Source organism: Marmota monax, unplaced genomic scaffold (assembly GCF_021218885.2).
Source record: "Marmota monax isolate L192 unplaced genomic scaffold, Marmota_monax_Labrador192_F-V1.1 WCK01_AAM20220418_F8-fsc00035, whole genome shotgun sequence".
Taxonomy (NCBI): Eukaryota; Metazoa; Chordata; class Mammalia; order Rodentia; family Sciuridae; genus Marmota; species Marmota monax.
The window spans coordinates 5706229-5722438 of record NW_026691961.1 but is presented as its reverse complement, the minus strand read 5'-3'; the positions used below and the strand labels follow the sequence as shown (position 1 = coordinate 5722438).

General features: G+C 36.4%; 1 protein-coding gene across 3 annotated transcripts in view; it reads left to right on the top strand.

Annotated features, from left to right (window-relative positions):
- The window catches only part of Mrtfb (myocardin related transcription factor B), a 176668-nt gene that overhangs the window by 60727 nt on the left and 99731 nt on the right, over nt 1–16210 (top strand). The gene's annotated exons all lie outside the window — the stretch shown is intronic.

The following is a 16210-nucleotide window of genomic DNA, read 5'->3' as shown; positions in this document are numbered from 1 at the left end:
GAGAGATTTATGTTCTCAGTGATGATGGAAGGCAAGAATTTCATATGTGAATATTTTGATATAAATGGGCATAGATGTGACCAAGATTCTGTCTTTAGCTAGCTCATCATTGCATACAAAATGAGTATTTTCTATTAAATTCTTACCTTTTTAGCAAATTTTTATTGATCACAGAACCATCCCAGAGTCTCCAGAAAATAAAACTGTCAAATTTTAACATAAATGAATGGAGATAAATGATGTACTTTTACTGTTAATATTTATAGCGTAAAGAAAAAGTAATGTTAAAGTTCATAAACATAGTAAATATGCATATTTTGTAAAGGCAGAATTAAGTATTTCAAGTGGGTTTACTAGATTTTTCACAGTTCTGGTGAGGCTTACCTTTATAAATACATCTTTTTAATTTTAGTTTTAAAAGCTGGAAAAAATAAAACTGTTTCTTCAGAATGCTTCCTTATGTACCCAGTTACTTACTTTTCTGTATCCTGAGTGGTTTCCTGATTTATTCATTAATGGTCTTACTTTATTTAGCAAAGTGGATAAAGGGCATCTACTACTATGTTTAGATCCTTAGTACAGGTCTTTAATGTGAATTTCTTCTCCAAATAAGATGTTTTACTTCGTTTCTGAATCTCATTCAGAAACAAGGCACAGCCATTGGCTGTTTTTGATTGGTTCAAAGCAACATCTCCACCAGGTTGCTGCCAAAGCCATCTGGATGCTGTGATTTATGGTAAAGGCTTTGGAACACTCTGTCATTAGGAGCCTTGCTTTTACCTTAAACAATGATACAGACAACTGCATTTTTGCACAGTACACTTGGGTCAATATAATGTGCAAATCATTACCCTAAAACAAAATAGGAGTTGTACTTATATAAAATTAGAATGTAGCTGGGCATGGTGGCGCACACCTGTAATCCCAGCAACTTGGTGAGGCCCTAAGCAACTTAGCAAGACCTGTCTCTAAAATCTACATATGTACATTTTATATAGAGAGAGGCTGGAGATATATGGGCTGGGGATGTGGCTCAGTGGTTAAATGCCTCTGGGTTCAATTCCCAGTACCCTGCCTCCCAAAATAATCAAAATGTAAAACTGTTCTTGAAACTGGTCATCTGTACCAGGCGATGGGGAAGTGTGTGAGGAAAGTTTACACTTTTTGGTCATTCACCATGTTCTCTTTCAGAAATTAGTATAGATGCCTAAATGTATGCTAAACCCAAATATAGTTTAGTCTCCCTTATAAGCTCTTAGGATAGTTTATGAAAAGGTAAAAATTTATTAGTTACATTTTATGAAGCAATGCAGTAATATAGAAGGATTGCTTTTTCACTCTCAGTTGATAAAACCCTGTACTGAATCTTTGTCTTCAGTGTGTTTTATCAACAGATACCCCATGCATCATCTATCTAGCTCTGATTTCCAGTACATATCTCTATTTCTCTTTTTGAGGTCCAGCAGTTTTTTTAAAATACATGCATGATAAGACTTTAAAGTTGACTTATTGTTGCACATTCATAGTCTCTACAGCCTCATCACTGATTTGTCATTGGTTTCAACATTTTATGGGGGTGTCATTTCTGTTTTAGAATTTAACCTTTTGTGTTGTTGTTTTGTGCTTTCATTTTTATTAGATAATGCATTCCCATGGTTTAAAATATTATGGGAACATAAGCAGGTTGCCCTCCAGTTCTTCCTTTGCCCACTTACTTCCCAGAATTAACTTACGTGTGTCCTTTCTGAGAGAATATTTGACTACTTTTTAAAAAATATTTATTTTTTAGTTGTAGTCGGACACAATACCTTTTTATTTTATTTATTTTTATGTGGTGCTGAGGATCCAACCCAGGGCCTCACAGTGCTAGGCAAGCGCTCTACTGCTGAGCCACAACCCCAGCCCCTTGACTACTTTTTTTTCAAAAGCAGTTTTAAAAGCTTCTTTGTAACAATATGCAACATATTTAATTTTAAGGTTATATCTTGGGAATACTTAAGGTATTGATTTTTTTCCTCTTTTTCTGATTCTCATTAATATTTCTATAAATCTAAAGCTAGCTTTGAATTCAGTTGCTTTTGAAACTAGTGTTTTTTTCCAAAGAGTATTTCTTTGTTCCATATTAAGCAAATGAAAGAAAATTTCAAGATGAGATACTATGGAAGAACTCAACAAGAAGATAATTCACTTCTCTAATAAACGACTTCAGGAAATTATAAGCCTTACCTTATATTCATGCATATATTGTAATTTTAGGCTCATGGCAAGTTAGCCTTATGTGTATGTACATTCCAAGATGTAAAAGCAGTCTTCGTACAGCTATCAGAAATCTAGTTTTTATAGAAATGTGTTGATCAGTTAGGAGGAATAAGTTTAAGGGATCTAGTGACATATAGCTAGTGACATATATTATGGTCAGTGTATTATATTTTTGAAAACTGCTGGAGGAGTAGATTTTAAGTGTCCTCACCTCAAAAGAAATGAAAAGTACATGAAGTAATGGATGTGTTTTTAGCTCGATTTAGCCACCCCAGAGAGTCTGCATAATTCAGAACATCGTGTTGTACATAGTAAATACACACCATTTTGTCAATTAAAAAAACAAATAAAAATGTTAAAAGAAAAATCTAGTTTTTGACAGTTATGTGAGTATATTCTTATCAATTAACATAAAAGACCCAAACTTTCTTAACTTAAATGATTTTTTTAACTTTATGTTGTTTAATTTTATATCATCTTAATGTCATTTAAATCATATAAAAATGTAAATATTGGTCTAAAAATTAATCACTGAAAAGTACCATTTAGATATTATTAAATAATCAAATTCATTTTTTTGTTACTGCATTTTATTGTTATTCTTTAGCCTTTGAATACCATTTAATAGAACAGTGTTCTTTTCTTTAAATATTTATTTTTTAGTTTTAGGTTGGACACAGTATCTTTATTTTTATGTGGTGCTAAGGATCGTACCCAGTGCCTCACACATGCTAGGCGAGTACTCTACCACTGAGCCACAACCCAGCCTAATGTTCTTTTCTTTTTTTTTTCTTTTTAAAATTTTTTTAAAGAGAGAGAATATCTTTGTTGTAAATGGACACAACACAATGCCTTTATTTATTTATTTTTTTTAATGTGGTGTTGAGAATTGAACCCGGGTCCCGCCTGTGCTAGGTGAACGCTCTACCGCTGAACCACAATCCCAGCCCCCCAATGTTCTTTTCTATGGGGGGAAAATAGAGGTGTTTTAACTTGTGATTAGTGAGTGGGAGGATTATGTCATGGAGCTGTTTATAAATTAACTTTACAAGGAAAATTAATTTTAAGTAATAATTTCAGGGTCTTCCCTCATTTTTTTGCCGGGGCAACGGGTTACTAGGGATTAAACTCAGGGACAGCTGACCTCTGAGCTATATCCCCAGCCCTATTTCGTATTTTATTTAGAGAGAGAGTCTCACTGATTTGCGTAGCAGCTGGATTTGCACTCAGGATCCTCCTGCCTTATCCTCCTGAGCCTCTGAGATTACAGGTGTGCACTACCAAGCCCAGCTTCCCTCATGTTTTATAAGTTTTTATGTTAGTAATGATAGTGGAGTGGCAAGATATTCCCACTACTGAAGTAAATGTGGAAGATGTTTAGTAAAGATAAACTGGAGTTTTTCTTTATGCCTGGATGTGGCATAAAGAATAATTCTACAGTGAGTAGCTCCATAAAAGTAAGTAAATAATTCTGTAGCGAGTATCTCCATAAAAGTAAAGCAGCCATTTAGGTAATTAGCTTTTTCCCAGGTTAGCCCCTCATAAATGAAAGTGAATATAAACACAAGGACCATTACTAAAACAGTGCATGCACAGGGCCCTGAGCTTCGTGACATTTATACACATAACAGATCCCTCTTCACACATCAATAATAACATTTGTTCAGATGGACAGCACTGGGAATGAAAGGAAAGCCAAAAACAACAGATCACCTAGTGAAAGCTCAGGTGCTAGAAGTTGACAGGGGAAGATAGGTGGAAGCAACACCCCAGAGAGTTGCAGCTCTTTGCCTGAAGATTGGTATGCTGTCAGGCAGAGCTACTCCAAAGGGTGCTGGTGGTGAGTTTAAGCTTTAAATCATTGCCAGTATTAGTACAGAACAAGAAGAGAAGTTAACATGAATTCTAAGGCTGTTTGGTGTTTTAATACTTTTTGGTATACCTCTGAGTCTAGGTGTTAAGGTGAAGATCAGCCACCTCAACACAATGACAGCCCACATGCCAGCTGTCAGTAGTATTGAGTAGGAGTAAAATCAGCTTCCACCTTCTTCCTGTTCTAAAAGGCTTTATGAAACTCTTTTTACTCTGAAATAGTGTATTTTCGGCCTCGGTAAAGAGGAAAGAGTAATTTGTTATTATTTTTTAAATTTTGGTATTAATAGTTACTGAAGTTGTTATGAGTTTGAGCTATGGTCCCATCCTGAAATTTTTTTCTAAGACTTCCATCCATTAAATTTATCACAATGAACAGTCTTAGACCATTTGAATGATCACTTACAAGAAAGAAAATAATTTATTCAAAAGTTGGTTGCACATAAAGAAACACAAGATGGCTCTTTGCTTTGGATTCAGTACACATGTTCTATATTTGAAAAAAGTTAGATGAATTTTGCCTGGCTATGGAATCAAGCCAAAGAAAACTGGTTGCTTTACACCTTAGAAAATAAATGGCATATATTCACAGCTGGTCTTTTCTTTGGATTTTACTGTGAAAACATTTTTTCACTCCTCATTAACATTTAAGATCATCTTACCTTGACTTTGCAGTTAACATTTAGGATCTGGAGTAGTTAACTGTAATTCTCAAAATCATTAATAAACATTAAAGCTTTCTGATAATCTCTCTTCCTGCTTTAAGACCGAGAAATACGTACATATACTCTGAGTATAATTTTCCTGAGTCATGTTTTCAATATATGTTTTTTTAAATATTTTCTTTTAGTTATAGATGGACACTGAACTTTTATTTATTTAGTTTTGAGGATCGAACCCAGGGCCTCACACATGCTAGGCAAGTGCACTACTGTTGAGCTTCAGCCCTAGTCCTATATTTTTTTGGGGGGGTGTACTGGGGATTGAACCCAGAGGCACTCAATCACTGAACCAAATCCCCAGCCCTTTATGTTTCATTTTTTAGAGACAGGATCTTGCTAAATTGCTTAGAGCCTCACTAAGTTGCTGAGGCTGGCTTGAACTCAAGATCTTCCTGTCTCAGCCTCCCAAGCCGCTGGGATTACAGGCATGCGCCACCATGCCGGGCGCTTGCTTGCACACGCGTGCGCGTTCTCTCTCTCTCTCTCTCTCTCTCTCTCTCTCTCTCTCTATATATATATATATATATATATATATATAGTATTTTATATATTATACTTATAATACATAGTATACATGTACTGTATATAATATTTCATATTATATCTGCAATTATATATGTAATTTTTTTAGATTAGGCTTTAGGATGCAATGCTAAACCAATTATGAAGTTCAAAAGCGGCTAGGGTTGTGGCTCAGGTAGAGCACTCACCATGTGTGAGGCACTGGGTTGGATTCTCAGCACCACATAAAAATAATATAAAGATATTGTTTCCACCTATAACTAAAAATTAAATATTAAAAAAAAGTTCAAAAGCAAACTGTAAGCCTCCTGACAACTGCAAGTGAAGTTCTTAATTGCTGCAGCTCTCCTATGCTTTTTTTGATGACAATCTCTAGAACTCTTTAGAGTGAAAAAAAAAAAAAAGCCTTATAAGCACCTTTAAGGGTGAGGTACATTCTTTCATAATGGCCTTTAGAAAATCTAAATAGCATGTTTTGTTTCACAGTGTAAATAAGCACTTTTCACCCATCCACCACCTTTTTTCTACTGTTTCTTACTTAGTTTTGTTGTTACTGAGGATTTAGTTTGCTTCACTGCTGAAACACACAAGCAGTGTGGGTGTGGAGGCAAAGAGGGCTGCACAAGGATAATTTTGTGGTAATTTTCTTTATCACATTTATAGCTGGCAGTGATATTGATCTGTGCAGCCATGTAGCGGTGTCAGAATGCTAATGTGAGCATGCTTTAGTTACCACTCCGGGTGGAAGCAGATGAAGCTTACAGTTTAAAAGGTGAACCAGCAAGACCATAGCACCGCTAGAGACCCTTTTTCAAGTTATAGCACCTCTGAAGACCCCTTCCCAAGTTATAGCACCTCTGAAGGCTCATTTTGAGCAATTTATCCAGTCTTTAAATTGTGTCTCTTATAGAAAGGCCATTGGGACATCAACAACAAACATATTTACTCAAAGGAAGAGGGTTGGGGTTATAGCTCAGTGGTTGAGCTCTTGCCTCGAATGCGTGAGGTACCGAGTTCAATCCTCAGCACCACATAAAAAAATAAATAAATAAAATGAAGATATTGTGTACATCTACAACTAAAAAAAAATTTTTTTTTAAAAGGAAGACTTAGAACACAATAATACTTAGTATTTTAAACCACCAGTGAGACCACTTTGTCTTGAACTTACAAAAGTGCTTACCAAAAATATTTACAAGAATTTTCTAGAATTATCATAGTATATTATTTTAAGAAATAGATTATTTGAAATAATTTTCTTAAAATTAAGGTCAACCATATGATTTATATTAGATACTGGACTGGTGAATAAACAAGTTTATCAAGAAGTTGTCTTTGCTGTCCCTCAGAAAACAATTATAAAAGATAATTTAACCTAACCACAAAGACTTCTTCTAGCCAAACAAAGGAAGAAAAAACAGATATTGGATACCTATTCTCTACCATAACTTTTAAAAAGAGCCTGTTAAGTATAGAGAGTATTCTAGAAAACATGATCCATGGTTATTTTTTCTTTGTTATTTAGTTTATAGTTTAAAATGTCAATAATGTAATACTATTGGGACAGCAAGCAACAAGACAAATATGTTGGAATAACAGATGTATTGGAATTTTCTCTTTGGTTTGTAATTAACAGATACCTCATCTAATGAGCAAATATCGTACTCAATATTTTTCTAACTCCTTTAAATTGATTCGTACTGTTGGCCTTCCTACTCCTACTTGCCGCCTCACTGTCATTAACAAAATGTAGTCTTGTGGGAGTCAGGGCACCAGACTTCTCTGCTTGACGCAGTCTGTGAGCATAGGTAAGTCTGAGACGCTTTCTGCATTACAGTATGCCCTTTGTAGCATCTGTATGATAGCTTCTAGCTCAGGTGTGTTTCTCAGAGGCCCTCCTTCCTTACAGCACATTTTCCTATATCTCATTATTACTTTTGCCCTGTAATATTCATGGGGCACCCGAAACAAAGAATGGAAAATAACTTCCACCTAAGTTAACTGATGGAATTTTTCATAGATCAACCATGTTGCTGTTTAATATGTTCTTCATAGCGGTATTATTAAACATACGTGCAGCTCTTAGTCTTTCCTTCATTTTTAAAAGGAATGAGAATTTTACCTAATTGTTATTCTCAAAAAAAAAAAAAGTCTAATTTAAATATGCATTCTTTTCTTATTTCTGTCGTTTCCAAGAGTAGCATAAGAGTATCAGTTAAAAGACAGTATTTCAGCTTTTTTCAAAACCCAAATGATTATGTATTTTTCCTTAGTCATTTATGTTGTTTTCATTAAGAAAAATGCTAATATCTGCTTTACCAACTTACAATTTTGATTTGTGGCTTCTGTGTTTAATAGACATAGCAAGAAAAACAAACAGTCTGATGTTACCACTTACAAGGTCTTATAAGCTAAGTATAAAGACTGACAAGTGGTAGGATGGACAGCATTCTGCAGATTTGAGATTTATAGCTACAAAATAGAAGACCCTCTTTGACAAAAGGTTTATCCCTGACATAGCAGTTAAGAAGAATACTGACTGGACTACTTGGTCAGAACACTGTTGAGTGCTGTGTGTGTAAAAAAAAAAAAAAAAAAAAAAAAAAAAAAGTTTGCCACATCAGAATAATTAGCTCTTAAAGTATTAAGAAGTTGGCGTTTCAGAAATGGAAATGGGATAATTTTCAAAAGTTATAATTAGCAAACATTTATTGAATGACCATTGCATCTCTCACCCTAAAATTTCTAAACTTTAAGCCTCCAGTATAATATTGGAAGCTCAGAATATAACATATTCTCATAAAATTGTTGAGGGCTGGGTTTGTAGGTCAGTGGTAGAGCACTCCTCACCTAGCATGTGTGAGGCCCTGGGTGCGATCCTCAGCGCCACATAAAGATAAATAAAGATATCATGTCCATCTACAACTAAAAAATATTTTTAAAAATGAGATTGTTGGATATAGAGATCTTTAAAGTAGTTAAATACATTATGTAAGTTAAATACTTAAAGTTAATTTAGAGATGATTCTTGCAGATAACTGAGAGAAGAAGAACCTAGTTTTAAAGAAAGGGTTGTGAAATCAGGCCTTGGAGGACCTGTTATTCCAGGGTGTGGCGTCAGACTACTCAAAGCTTGTGTTTCCCTTATGAATAGAAATAATGTTAGAAATGCCAATAGGCTGTTGGGAAGAGCAAAGTGTTTAGCATAGGTCTGGGGTTATGGCTCTACGGTACAGTGCTCATCTAGCAGGTGCCAGACCCTGGGTTCGATCCTCAGCACCTCATAAAAATAAATAATACAATAAATAATAAAATAAATAAATACAACTATAAAATAAATATTTTTTTAAAAACTGCTTAGCATACATGGGGCACATCTTCAGTGCTCAGCCATGTCATAGTTAGCTAGCATTGCTTGTCAGATGTAAAAAATACCCTGAAGGGAGCCCGCAAACACAGTGGCTAAGAGCACCAACTCTGAAGCCACCCTGTCTTGAGTCTAGGTCCTGGCGACACCATTACTGGCTATGCACTTTACTCTTTTTGCCTCAGTTTCTTTGTCTACAAAGTGAAGATCATACTAGTACTTGCTTCATATGATAGCTATGATGATTGGGTCCATTCATCTCAGTCAGGTTTAGAGCAGGGTGGGCACAGAGTTAGCACTTGAATTATTTGTTACTAATATGTATTTTGAGAATGCAGTATTTCAATTCATACTAAATGGATATAGTTTTTCAGGGCTTCTTCATGGTATTTTATAAATTAGTGTTTCTTTCAGTAGCTACAATAATTTTTGCTACCACTTTCCACAAGTGTATATTTCTAAAGAAGGTAAAATGACATGCATACTCTTCATGTCTCGCCGTGTACCTTCGTAATGTTTGAAGAGCAGTTTATCTGATGAGCTCCCTAGAGGGCAAGTGCAGCAGGCATGGGTTTCCCATGAAGTTCTTCTCTCCTTGGTACTGCCAGTTCCCACAATCCTCGCATTCCCTGGGCATCAGTCAGTGTCTGCAAGGAAGGATTTTCAAATGGTAAAGCATGTGAAAAGACAAACAGGCCCAAACTCAGAGCTCTCTAGGGACTGTGACCTCTAAAACGGACTGTGTTCTGACATTTTCACAGGCTGCTTGAAGGAATTCCAACAGGGTCATTCCATTTGGTAAACTCCTAAACAAACCCTCTGTCATCGGGGGCTGATTTATAGGTTTTTCTCCCTCTTATGTACTAGTTCTGAAGAGATTAAGAGAGTAGATATGGTTTCTGAGACTCTTAAAGCATTTGATGTATATGATAAGTATTATACAGAAGACTTTTGGTATTTTGAAGTAATAAAACAGTTATTTGTAATGTTTAAAGATTTCTTGTTGGGGCTGGGGATGTGGCTCAAGCGGTAGCGCGCTTGCCTGGCATGTGTGCGGCCCGGGTTCGATCCTCAGCACCACATACAAACAAAGATGTTGTGCCCGCCGAAAACTAAAAAAAAAATAAATATTAATATAAAAAAAAAAAAAAAGATTTCTTGTTCTGAGTCTTCTTCCAAGTTCTTTTTCGTTTTTATTCCAGGAAATCTGTCATAATCACATCTCTATTAAATTTTTGTCATTAAGACTCATTTAAAAAGAAATGGATTAAATTCAGAAATCAAGTTTAAAAACCAAATTTTTGTGTTAAAAATACATTTATGTTCATGATTACTTGTTTCATAGTGACCTTTGGAATGCATAAAAGCAGTCACAGTTCAGTGACTTAGACTATTCTCCTGAGAGATATTGAGGTGACAGCATCTGTTTACATGACACTTTAAGATCACTGGCAGAGGCGGGTCTACAAATTGTTTTTCGGTTAATCTGGATCCCCTCAAAAATATTTTATTGTGTATTATTACACATTTCTTTTTTATAAAGAGAATACAGTGCTAAAAATAAAGAGAAGAGCAGAACCCAAGAGATTTGGGGCCTGAAAAGCTTAAGGAAATGGTTAATTAGAATTTATTTAGTTTGTAGTTGTTCGTAACTGCTAACAGTCTCATGATCATCCCATTGGAAGCCTGAGTGGCATGTATGAAATTCCGGAGGTGAACAGTGTGCAACAGTGGAGAGGTCGGATTTGTTGGAAGATTTTGTATGGTTTGTTTCCTCATTTGCATGTTTCTTTTCAATGAGTTAAACCTTTAGAAAAACCCACAAAGTTCTGTTAAAGAGTCCTATACAATCAAAAATTTCCTACAGTTTGATATTTGTTTCTGTTATAGGAATATATTTTTTTTTAATTTTTTATTGTGGGTTGTTCAAAACATTACAAATTTCTTGACATATCATATTCCACACTTTGATTCAAGTGGGTTATGAACTCCCATTTTTACCCCGTATACGGATTGCAGAATCACATCAGTTACACATCCATTGATTTACATATTGCCATACTAGTGTGTGTTGTGCTCCGCTGCCTTTCCCATCCTCCCCCCTCCCCCCTCCCCACCTCTCCCCCTCTCCCCTCCCCTCCCCTCCTCTCTCTCTACCCCCTCCACTGTATAACCCTGAGGGTCTCCTTCCATTACCATGCAATTTCCCTTCTCTCTCCCTTTCCCTCCCACCTCTCATCCCTGTTAAATGTTAATCTTCTTCTCCTGCTCTTCGTCCCTACTCTGATCTTAGTTACTCTCCTTATATCAAAGAATACATTTGGCATTTGTTTTTTAGGGATTGGCTAGCTTCACTTAGCATAATCTGCTCTAATGCCATCCCTTTCCCTGTAAATTCTATGATTTTGTCATTTTTTAATGCAGAGTAATACTCCATTGTGTATAAATGCCACATTTTTTTTATCCATTCGTCTATTGAAGGGCATCTAGGTTGGTTCCACAGTCTTGCTATTGTGAACTGTGCTGCTGTGAACATCGATGTAGCAGTGTCCCTGTAGCATGCTCTTTTTAGGTCTTTAGGGAATAGACCGAGAAGGGGAATAGCTGGGTCAAATGGTGGCTCCATTCCCAGCTTTCCAAGAAATCTCCATACTGCTTTCCAAATTGGCTGCACCAATTTGCAGTCCCACCAGCAATGAACAAGTGTACCCTTTTCCCCACATCCTCGCCAGCACTTGTTGTTGTTTGACTTCCTAATGGCTGCCAATCTTACTGGAGTGAGATGGTATCTTAGGGTGGTTTTGATTTGCATTTCTCTGACAGCTAGAGATGGTGAGCATTTTTTCATGTACTTGTTGATTGACTGTATGTCCTCCTCTGAGAAGTGTCTGTTCAGGTCCTTGGCCCATTTGTTGATTGGGTTGTTTGTTCTCTTATTGTCTAATTTTTTGAGTTCTTTGTATACTCTGGATATTAGGGCTCTATCTGAAGTGTGAGGAGTAAAGATTTGTTCCCAGGGTGTAGGCTCCCTATTTACCTCTCTTATTGTTTCTTTTGCTGAGAAAAAACTTTTTAGTTTGAGTAAGTCCCATTTGTTGATTCTAGTTATTAACTTTTGTGCTATGGGTGTCCTATTGAGGAATTTGGAGCCCGACCCCACAGTATGTAGATCGTAGCCAACTTTTTCTTCTATCAGACGGCGCGTCTCTGATTTGATATCAAGCTCCTTGATCCATTTTGAATTAACTTTTGTGCATGGCGAGAGAAAGGGATTCAGTTTCATTTTGTTGCATATGGATTTCCAGTTTTCCCAGCACCATTTGTTGAAGATGCTATCCTTCCTCCATTGCATGCTTTTAGCCCCTTTATCAAATATAAGGTAGTTGTAGTTTTGTGGATTGGTTTCTGTGTCCTCTATTCTGTACCATTGGTCCACCCGCCTGTTTTGGTACCAGTACCATGCTGTTTTTGTTACTATTGCTCTGTAGTATAGTTTGAAGTCTGGTATCGCTATACCGCCTGATTCACACTTCCTGCTTAGCATTGTTTTTGCTATTCTGGGTCTTTTGTTTTTCCATATGAATTTCATGATTGCTTTCTCTATTTCTACAAGAAATGCCGTTGGGATTTTGATTGGCATTGCATTAAACCTATAGAGAACTTTTGGTAATATCCCCATTTTGATGATGTTAGTTCTGCCTATCCATGAACAGGGTATATTTTTCCATCTTCTAAGATCTTCTTCTATTTCTCTCTTTAGGGTTCTGTAGTTTTCATTGTATAAGTCTTTCACCTCTTTTGTTAGGTTGATTCCCAAGTATTTTATTTTTTTTGAAGATATTTTGAATGGAGTGGTTGTCCTCACTTCCATTTCAGAGGATTTGTCGCTGATATACAGGAATGCCTTTGATTTATGCGTGTTGATTTTATATCCTGCCACTTTGCTGAATTCATTTATTAGCTCTAATAGTTTCTTTGTAGACCCTTTTGGGTCTGCTAGGTATAGAATCATGTCATCAGAAAATAGTGATAATTTAAGTTCTTCTTTTCCTATTTTGATGCCTTTAATTTCTTTCGTCTGTCTAATTGCTCTGGCCAGTGTTTCGAGAACTATGTTGAACAGAAGTGGTGAGAGAGGGCATCCCTGTCTTGTTCCAGATTTTAGAGGGAATGCCTTCAGTTTTTCTCCATTCAGAATGATGCTAGCCTGAGGCTTAGCATAGATTGCTTTTACAATATTGAGGTATGTTCCTGTTATCCCTAGTTTTTCTAGAGTTTTGAACATAAAGGGATGCTGTACTTTGTCGAATGCTTTTTCCGCATCTATCGAGATGATCATATGGTTCTTATTTTTAAGTCTATTGATGTGGTGAATAACATTTATTGATTTCCGTATATTGAACCTGCCTTGCATCCCAGGGATGAATCCTACTTGATCATGGTGTACAATTTTTTTGATAAGTTTTTGTATCCGAGTGGCCAGAATTTTATTGAGGATTTTTGCATCTAGGTTCATTAGAGATATTGGTCTGTAGTTTTCTTTCTTTGAAGTGTCTTTGTCTGGTTTAGGTATCAGGGTGATGTTGGCCTCATAGAATGAATTTGGAAGTTCTCCCTCCTTTTCTATTTCCTGAAGTAGCTTGAAAAGTATTGGTATTAGTTCTTCTTTAAAGGTTTTGTAAAATTCTGCTGTATACCCATCCGGTCCTGGGCTTTTCTTAGTTGGTAGTCTTTTTATGGTTTCTTCTATTTCCTCAATTGATATTGGTCTGTTTAGGTTTTCTGTATCCTCCTGACTCAATCTGGGCAGATCATATGACTTAAGAAATTTATCTATGCCTTCACTATCTTCTAATTTATTGGAGTATAAGGATTCAAAATAGTTTTTGATTATCTTCTGTATTTCTGAAGTGTCTGTTGTGACATTGCCTTTTTCATCCCGTATGCTAGTAATTTGAGTTCTCTCTCTTCTTCTCTTCGCTAGCATCGCTAAGGGTCTGTCGATTTTGTTTATTTATTTATTTTTTTTTATTTTATTTTTTTTAATTTTTTATTGTTGGCTCTTCAAAACCTTACATAGTTCTTGATATATCATATTTCACAATTTGATTCAAGTGGGTTATGAGCTCCCATTTTTACCCCATATACAGATTGCAGAATCACATCAGTTACACATCCATTGATTTACATATTGCCATACTAGTGTCTGTTGTATTCTGCTGCCTTTCCTATCCTCTACTATCCCCCTTCCCCTCTTCTCTCTCTGCTCCCTCTACTGACATTCGTTTGTCCCCCTTATATTATTTTTCCGCTTCCCCTCACTTCCTCTTGTATGTACTTTTGTATAACTCTGAGGGTCTCCTTCCATTTCCATGCATTTTCCCTTCTCTCTCCCTTTCCCTCCCACCTCTCATCCCTGTTTAATGTTAATCTTCTTCTCATGCTCTTCGACCCTACTCTGTTCTTAGTCACTCTCCTTATATCAAAGAATACATTTGGCATTTGTTTTTTAGGGATTGGCTAGCTTCACTTAGCATAATCTGCTCTAATGCCATCCATTTCCCTGTAAATTCTATGATTTTGTCATTTTTTAATGCAGAGTAATACTCCATTGTGTATAAATGCCACATTTTTTTTATCCATTCATCCATTGAAGGGCATCTAGGTTGGTTCCACAGTCTAGCTATTGTGAATTGTGCTGCTATGAACATCGATGTAGCAGTGTCCCTGTAGCATGCTCTTTTTAGGTCTTTAGGGAATAGACCGAGAAGGGGAATAGCTGGGTCAAATGGTGGCTCCATTCCCAGCTTTCCAAGAAATCTCCATACTGCTTTCCAAATTGGCTGCACCAATTTGCAGTCCCACCAGCAATGTACAAGTGTACCCTTTTCCCCACATCCTCGCCAGCACTTGTTGTTGTTTGACTTCATAATGGCTGCCAATCTAACTGGAGTGAGATGGTATCTTAGGGTGGTTTTGATTTGCATTTCTCTGACTGCTAGAGATGGTGAGCATTTTTTCATGTACTTGTTGATTGATTGTATGTCCTCCTCTGAGAAGTGTCTGTTCAGGTCCTTGGCCCATTTGTTGATTGGGTTGTTTGTTCTCTTATTGTCTAATTTTTTGAGTTCTTTGTATACTCTGGATATTAGGGCTCTATCTGAAGTGTGAGGAGTAAAGATTTGTTCCCAGGATGTAGGCTCTCTATTTACCTCTCTTATTGTATCTTTTGATGAGAAAAAACTTTTTAGTTTGAGTAAGTCCCATTTGTTGATTCTAGTTATTAACTTTTGTGCTATGGGTGTCCTATTGAGGAATTTGGAGCCCGACCCCACAGTATGTAGATCGTAGCCAACTTTTTCTTCTATCAGACGGCGCGTCTCTGATTTGATATCAAGCTCCTTGATCCATTTTGAATTAACTTTTGTGCATGGCGAGAGAAAGGGATTCAGTTTCATTTTGTTGCATATGGATTTCCAGTTTTCCCAGCACCATTTGTTGAAGATGCTATCCTTCCTCCTTTGCATGCTTTTAGCCCCTTTATCAAATATAAGGTAGTTGTAGTTTTGTGGATTGGTTTCTGTGTCCTCTATTCTGTACCATTGGTCCACCCGCCTGTTTTGGTACCAGTACCATGCTGTTTTTGTTACTATTGCTCTGTAGTATAGTTTGAAGTCTGGTATCGCTATACCGCCTGATTCACACTTCCTGCTTAGCATTGTTTTTGCTATTCTGGGTCTTTTGTTTTTCCATATGAATTTCATGATTGCTTTCTCTATTTCTACAAGAAATGCCGTTGGGATTTTGATTGGCATTGCATTAAACCTATAGAGAACTTTTGGTAATATCCCCATTTTGATGATGTTAGTTCTGCCTATCCATGAACAGGGTATATTTTTCCATCTTCTAAGATCTTCTTCTATTTCTCTCTTTAGGGTTCTGTAGTTTTCATTGTATAAGTCTTTCACCTCTTTTGTTAGGTTGATTCCCAAGTATTTTATTTTTTTTGAAGATATTTTGAATGGAGTGGTTGTCCTCACTTCCATTTCAGAGGATTTGTCGCTGATATACAGGAATGCCTTTGATTTATGCGTGTTGATTTTATATCCTGCCACTTTGCTGAATTCATTTATTAGCTCTAATAGTTTCTTTGTAGACCCTTTTGGGTCTGCTAGGTATAGAATCATGTCATCAGCAAATAGTGATAATTTAAGTTCTTCTTTTCCTATTTTGATGCCTTTAATTTCTTTCGTCTGTCTAATTGCTCTGGCCAGTGTTTCGAGAACTATGTTGAACAGAAGTGGTGAGAGAGGGCATCCCTGTCTTGTTCCAGATTTTAGAGGGAATGCCTTCAATTTTTCTCCATTCAGAATGATGCTAGCCTGAGGCTTAGCATAGATTGCTTTTACAATATTGAGGTATGTTCCTGTTATCCCTAGTTTTTCTAGAGTTTTGAACAAAAAGGGAT